This window comes from Uranotaenia lowii, chromosome 2, assembly GCF_029784155.1.
Source record: "Uranotaenia lowii strain MFRU-FL chromosome 2, ASM2978415v1, whole genome shotgun sequence".
Classification (NCBI taxonomy): domain Eukaryota; kingdom Metazoa; phylum Arthropoda; class Insecta; order Diptera; family Culicidae; genus Uranotaenia; species Uranotaenia lowii.
In genome coordinates, this window is record NC_073692.1 from 253,543,860 (window position 1) to 253,552,138 (window position 8,279).

An 8,279-nucleotide genomic window follows, 5' to 3' on the forward strand; every position below is an offset into this window, starting at 1 on the left:
CGGCATTATAAAATTTCATGAAAAAGCGCCGTTTTCTAAAACAAAATCTATTCATTTTTATGAAAATTAAATATTTGCCCTTGGGTGCCATCACGAGTATCATCATTTCAGATTTTAAAATAAGATTATGAAATCTGGTTCCGGAGTAACTTCTTGTTTTCAAATCTGATTACAAATTTCAAATCTGACTTCAGATGCTATATTAAAAAATCCTGATGTAATAGGTACCTGTTTTCAACTGCTTTTCGATTATGGTTCTGGCTCAACCTTGTTGATTTGCGTTTATTTCAAGTCTTGATTTTTCGTTGATTTAGAAATCATCCGAGATTAAAATGTAGGTACATAAAAGCCTTTTGATTCTTGAAAATTTATTTAGCAATACGACTGTTTGATTTATTTTTTTCAATGAACTGACTATTGAAAATTTGAATATAAAATTCTGTGAAAAAATAATTCTTACATTTGATGTTTTGATTCAGAATGGAAATTGTATTTTAGTTTAAATGAATGCAATCATTTTTTTTAATTTAGCATTTGACAATAATCTTATGAAAATAAATAAATCTATGGGGTGGTAAATATATGTCAGATTTCAGGACAAAAATTATTGAAGTGTGTACCAATTACAAACGAAAGAGAAAAGTATGTTTTTAAGCCCCTGTGTTTATGCAACTTTTGAGAAAAATTGAAAAAAATTCTATAACGATAACGTTTTCCGTAGAACAAGCAAAAAATAGGTTTTTAGAGGGTTAAATCAAATTTAACTTATTAGTATGAAAATAGGACTTGAATATGAATCTTGTACCTATATGTTGCCAATTCTGTATATGGTTTAAAAAAAACTAAAAGTCTTTTATATGTCAAATATGTGTTTTAAATTTGCAGCATTCCTATGAGTATCTTGTCATCAACAAGCGTTTGAATATTAATAAAAATGCCTCCCAATGTGCAATTCAGCATTCCAAGACATCCCAGGTGTCTACACACCGAAAGCTATAATTTTCGTTACGATTCAATTATGATGTTCACCACCGAAGGTTGCGCCCATTTGATCTCTGAACCCCACATTAATACAGTAATTTATAGTAACAACAATGCGGTGCACACTGGTGGGTGAGCTGAGCAATAAAAAATAACACAATAAATCAAATATTCAAATTGACGCTCACATCGTAATAGTTTATCCTCGCTCGCTGGCTTGCAAGACTGTTTTTTTTCTCCTGCCCGGTTAGGTTTTCGTGCACATAATCGTGCCAACACCAGCAAAGTTCATCCAGATGCCGAAATTCCCACCATTATGCAAGGATACAGTAAAACGTTGATGTCGAACAGTACTAAAGGTGATCATTTGGCCACCGGAGTGCCGTTAGGAACCTGTCGCGCCGAGCAACACTTCCTTGCTCGATAATTAACGTCCTCTACCTATATGTATAACGACAGGAGCGCTTGTAATTTCTCGTTATTTCATCGGCATGCATGAAGACATCAATTTTTCAGCAGATCAGCGGAATATCGAGTCAAGCTCACGATTTTTGTTTGGGAAAATGTCATAAAAGAAAAAAAAGCAACACATATATAACCCTTTTCCTAAACAGAAATTAGTAGCTGTAATCATTTAAAATTTTCAAGTTATTTATTTCCAGATTCAATATTATATTTTGTAACTAAATGAGCAACTCCTGAACCCAAGGACCTTAAGCCTTTATGGCATTCGCGGCTCTATATCAACGTTGCAGTTGGCGGACAGTTATTGAAAAACTTATCCGCTACAACTGTGTTCGAACTCTTGGGCTCGAGGCTCGAACTTACGGACATCAGCTCAGCAAGCAACCAAGTTGCCAACTGAGCAACAAACCCAGACCCGAAGACGTTTAGCATTTTTATTTCTAAAGCCTAGTTCTATAATTACAAACAACTTTTGTTCTACGCAAAGTTCAGGAAAAATATTCAATTCTGCAATAAAAATGCATAACCACAGGGGCTAAAAAACTTACGTTTCAGTACTTTTTCTGTAGAAGTTTTTACAAGTTTTAACATTTTTTCCTAAATCCTAAAACATATCTACACATTCAGGATCGCAAGAAATCCAAGCCACGAATATCAAAACTTGGCGTTGTATATCTCAGAAATCACTGGACCAAATTCTACAAATTCAGAATCTTTGTGTTACCAAAAGTGTTGTGCTCAACTTTGTAGAACTAGATTACAGTATAAATTTAATAACATTTGAGTGTAGCACATTTGCGGCAAGCGAAAAACAAGAATTATCGTATTTGGTCCTTGGCAACTGGTATGAAAAGTAAATATTAAGCATATCTATTTTTCGAATTGTTGTTGTTGTTTCCTAACCCCTCCTTTAGATGATAGGAAAGAATAGGGGAAAACTGTATAAATTTCAATCATTAAATAACCAAATTTAACGTTTACGACGATTCAGATAAATGATATACGTCTTACTAAAAAGAAAAAGAATGATAAATCCACGGTTTTCATGTTTTTTTCGTAGAATATTAAAGCATCTAGAAAACACACCGCGGGGTTGAACGTCAAAACAAGTGGGCTGAACGTACCATACCTAAAGGGTGGTAAGATATGGAAAAATGATTAAACAGAATGTATGTAATATCTAATTGAAACATCAAATGTCATTGCAAAATTTATCGAATATTTCGCGTTTTAAAATACACTTTTACACATAAAAAGTTAACAACAGCAGTCAAAATTTGGTCGTAAAACACGTTGTCTTGCGGGCATTCTGCCCCAATTTTGATACGATTGTTTTTAGTTAAAATTTCTGGAAAGTTAATAAAATTCAAGCAAATATTTATAGAAAAGAGGTGATATAGAATAGGGGATAGAGAATAGATGTGAGAAAGTTTTATATTTACAATCTTAAACTCAACGAACACTTCAATAGACTTCCGAAAGTGCATACGAGAGGAAAATCGATTAGCTGTAGTTTTATCAGATTCGCCGGCTGGTTGACCATAAAACTTTATATTTTATAAATAAAAAATAACAAGTTTCACGCAGATTAGATGAATCTTTCTGTTTTAAGACATTAAGTCGTTTTAGTGAACTTTCAACTTTAGGAAGGATATAATAGCTTGTTTACCACATTAACAATGAAGAAAGACATCATTCGAAGCCATAGCTTTGCGTATTTTCAAGAAATAATGGCATGGGCCATCTTACCCCGCTGGTACGTCTTATACAGTTTTCCCGTACAGGATTTTTTCAATCCAGAACGGGGGTAACTCTTTGACCAAACTGGCTGTAGTAGAAGGACCCTAGAACATATAAAAAGTCAAATTGTAATTTAAAATTATCTTCACCTACCTTTCTCAATATGTTTTATTTATTTCCCTTGTGCGAAATTCACTATTTTGATCAAAGCATACTTTGATGGAGTTGAATCAATCTAATATAAAACACAGAAACATAAGATACTGTGGTAATGTGAAAGCACTAAAAAAAACATGAACTCTCTTTTATGATGAATTTTGTTCAAATGAGATGTAGTGGTGAGTTTCTAACAACACCGTGCAAATTGAACCAATACATTCTTGAGAAAGGATTCAAAAAGCATATTATAATTAAACGCGTTAATCTATCGACGAAATTTGAAGATGAAGGACGCCATTCCACTTCGGAGAAAAGTTGTTATTAAAATTTATTTATATCTACGACACTGGCAATAATTCTTTTTCAGATCGAAAAACACATGAACCAGGGATTTCTAAGGCTACCTGTTCTTGGTACGATGACAAGACAGTAGATTACGTTAATTTGAATAATTTTATTGATGATCGTGGAGGTCTTGTTGTCGTCCTGAACGTTATTTGTTGTGTAAACTGATCGGTGCCTTGTTTTGTACAACACGTATATCCTTTCTAACTATGATAATAGCCGAACAATCTGTGATAGCAAACTTTTGTAACTGATAACACTACTAAATGAAAGGTACGCAAACTTCGAACAAATTGTATAATCCGAGATATTAACCAAACAGTAGCGCTACAAAGTGCTCCATACAAGAGTTAATAGGATTTGGAAAGCTTTTAGGAACATGCATATAATTAAAAGGAAAGTTGCTCCTTATGTTATTTTTCAATATTTATTGGGCAAAATTTGGTAATGAAAAGGTACTTGCAAGACACGCCGACGGAAATACATTCGATTTTTTTACAAAATTTTTCCAAAAATGTGCAAACAGCTCTTACATAAGAGCATACATTCCAGAAGTGCATTTTTCATAAATGAAATATCACTCGTAAATAAATCTATAAAAAATTTAAATCATTTTAAATCTTCTTCCAGTACAAAAAACAACTCAAACACTCCATTGATTCCAGAAAAAATCATCAAATTTGTTACTTTTGTTAACAGAAAACAGGATAAAATTCCAGTTTTTTCAACCTGGTTTTTTCCTTGTTAGAATGCTTTCCAAAACAGAACTTTCGTAAATTTAGCTTACAAATATGTATCTCCAGAAATTTTTTTGAATGAAAGTTTTTGTGAAAATATCACTTTTTCATTCAAAAACTTTTAAAATATTTAGGTGTGTTTTCAACCGCAAGAAAAACACCAGTTTTTGAAACTCAATTTATCGCTTAGTAGTTATCAATATTTTTTCAAAAAATATTCAAAACACTAGAAGAAGACCTAAAAGTTGATTCTGATTACTTTTTAAGAGATCTCTGAAGTAAAAAGTCGTAGTAAAATGAGTTTTAAATTCATCGAAAATGTACACCCTTTTGTTTACCTTTTTTCCTAACTACAAAACGTCAAACGTTTACCTGGCATCGCGGATAGTGACTTATGGATTCGATCACCTTTTTCTTATTATTTTTATACTATACTGTACCGGAAGGCTCACCTTGACAGCTCATACCAACCATTGGAGTCGATTCTCGGTGGGGTTCTTTTGGTAGCGGAGGTGCGTTCGTACATGACGGAACACTACCAAATTGATCATTCTTCAAAAACATAGGCCCATTTTCAGTTTTCCTAAGTTTTTAGGCTTCTCTTAGCTTTAGCTTTTGACAACTGCTTTCCAAACAGTTTTTATTAATATGGATTGTTAGATTAACATATTTTGAAACATTCTGCGCGAAAAGTAAGTAAAGATTGGCTTTGGTTTCATGCCGATTTTAGTAAACCTTGTTTAAAGAAGAATTTCAGTATCGTACTCTAAGGTGTGTTAGGTACTGAACATATGCTTTTTCAATCCTTAATTCGAACTGAGTTTGGTTTTTGAGTTTTTGAATTCTTTCGAAACCTTTATTTGCAGTGTTCGGCATTAAAGCGCTAATCGCTAACTTGTCTGCTCCGTTTTTGTTAGATAATTATCGGTTTCATTTATTTTTTCACCAAACTTTTGTACCAGCAGATAGACAAACGTCTCCACAAGTAATCAGTCAAGGAAGAATGCTGATACATGCTTTTTTCTAGTGTCTGGCGTAAAATCGCTAATCGCTAATTAGTCCGCTACTTTTTTGTCGACAAATTTATTTTCTTACGGGATTTCAGTTGAATAAAATGGATAAACAAACTCTACTAGGTGCAATTATTCAAGCAGGAATGCTGATCAATGTTATTTTCTATAAAGTGATGGAGTTTTTTGAGCCGTAAGTTCTCCAGAAATAAAGTTAAAAAATAAATATTAAAACAAAAATATAGCGGACTAACTAGCGAATAGCGTTTTGATGCCGACCTCTGTTTATTTGAACAATTCAAATTCAACTTTAAAACTCAAAATAAGAATTTAACTTATGGATAAAGCAAACCCTTAATTATACGCAATGCAATATGTTACATGACTAATGAACGCATTTTTTAATTGAGGCACTTATCAGACATTCATAAGCGCCCAATTCATCGTTTCGAATTCGAGCAGTTTAATTCAATCGAAAAGGTGTTTAAAAATATATAAAGAATCTTAGATTTGCAGCAGATGTTGATTGAAATACTTGTAAAGAATCGTCTACTAAAAATTTGTTGATTTAAACACTTACACTGCTCTGATCCTGAGGGCTTCAGGATTATCACATGCACTATAAGGTTAGTATGCTTCGAATTTTATGTGTTTGCTAAATTTTCATAGCTCCCAACACCTCATTCAAAGTTTCCACCATTTATTTGAAAATAAGGTTTTTGAAATAAAAGTACTCATTTTTATCTATTTAATCTTTTAGTTATTATGTTACACATTCTGGTAAGAGGAGAATCTTTAACATTACTATTCAATAAACGGAAAAATATTGCTATAATTTTAATTTCGACCTATGTCTCCTACAGTACGAAGCTCATCAATGAATACATGAATTCATTGGGCCCTTCCCCTTAGGTCCATGACTCCATGAGACCTATATTTAAGTTCTAAACATTAACTACTCGAAATAGAATGGAAATCGCTTTAGGAAAGGCCTTAATTTTGTGTCATCTAAATTTAAACAAACTATGAAGTGTGTTTGAAGAGACGTTAGCTTCCGTCAGCACGTGTTCACGCATGCTTGAAATAAAAATAAAAACCATAAAACTTAATACGCTTAGTAGAGACATCTAGTGGTCGGTATTACTAAGATGGTGGAAACATTTCAATACGTTGTTTTGCTATAATTCGAGCAGTCTTGCGACAATCCTGCAGTTAAAGCAAAGCAGATTCAGTTTTAAATATTGAATAGGGAAGAATGACATCAAAATGTTCAATTCCCAGAAAAAAAAATTAAAATTTAAATATTGAGATTTGTTTTTTGAAGATTCTCTGTGATGCATATGAAAACATTGGGGATTAAGAAAAAGTTTTATTGGAGGAATTCAAAAATTTATGTTGATTATTTTGGCAACCAATAAACTTTTTTATTAGATGGGATATTTTTTGAGGTTTTAAAAGTGTCATTTCTGAGTTTTAATTCAAGCTCTGGTTATCCGAGCTTCCACGTTATCCGAGCCAGAATTTTCTTACAAAATCTATGTAATGTAAATCTATGTAAAATGTCGATTCAAAAGCATAACAAAATCCAAGACCGTTTTTTACAGAAGTTTAAAAAAAACCAAGACCACGCTATGTGCGTTAGATGAGAGGCAAACCAGAGCGAGAGATTAGAAGGAGCAATATCTTTTGTGTAATCCGAGGGTTCACTTATCCGAGGTGGTCCGAGAAGACTACCTCGGATAAGCGGGATTCCACTGCATGTGCAACAAACCGGTTGAAAGTGAAATACGAAATACATGTCGATTCCAGGATCTAGAGCACTGAGATTGAACATCCCTAAAACATTGCAAACTCTCTTACATATCTCGCATAATGTCCTCAAAATTTCAATCTATGATCTAGCCGCTCTAAATAATAAGGCAAAATTGAATATTGAATCGAACATTCGGATAAGTGACTTAATTACTTGTTAAGAATGATTGCACTAAATTTTTTATTTACACTACAGTGTGTATAATCCTATTTATACTTTTTTTTTTTATCAAACTTCAGTAGAATCCAATTACAGTAAACCCTGCTCCTTGTTATAGAAAAAGTAGAGCGTTGAAAATTTCATGTTCTTAGATAGAAAAAAAAATCACAGATTCTATTTACATATAAAAATAAAAATCTCACAAACTATTTATAGTTGCTTTAAATTTAAATAAATGCAACGAGTTAGCTTATGTCCAATACTTATTTATGTCCATCAGTATAGTTACCGAGGTATGAACCTAGATTATATGTAAAACGGAGCCATGGGTACACTCAGAAATGAAAAAAAAGTACAGATAATTAGTTTTCAGGTATTCGGTTATTTCTCTGACGATAATAAACTGAAATCATAAAAATATAATAACACACTTCTTTCTTAAAAAAACGCATTGGTTCTTGCGTGCGTTCAAGTCCCTCTATAAAGTTTTCTATGATATTCGTGTAATCCAAGGTTTCCGAAGTTCTCCTTCTCCCAACGACCTCGGATAAGCGGAGTTCTACTCTGTGAAATATTTCAATCACTTCGAAATGCCATTCTTCACTGGCGTCTCGCGTTTATGTATCGAAAATACGTGCCACGTGAAAGCGCCTGTCGCCTATGCAACCATTGCTCAACACCACGTTGTCAGGCCAACCGTGTCGAAAACAAACTGTCACAAAAACACTTAATCGTCCAGTCCAGATTGAAACATTAAAACCCAACGTGTGTGCTACAATATTCGAAGCTTGAAAAGTTAATTTTTAAGGTTTTAAACGATTTCCAACACAGTTCTAAGCTCACCAAAGACGTTAATTGCTCCAAACCAGG

General features: G+C 33.1%; 1 protein-coding gene across 1 annotated transcript in view; it reads right to left on the minus strand.

The window, feature by feature from the left end:
* LOC129744705 (60S ribosomal protein L11) overlaps positions 1-8,279 on the minus strand; it is a 259,877-nt gene that overhangs the window by 133,187 nt on the left and 118,411 nt on the right. The window lies entirely within an intron of this gene.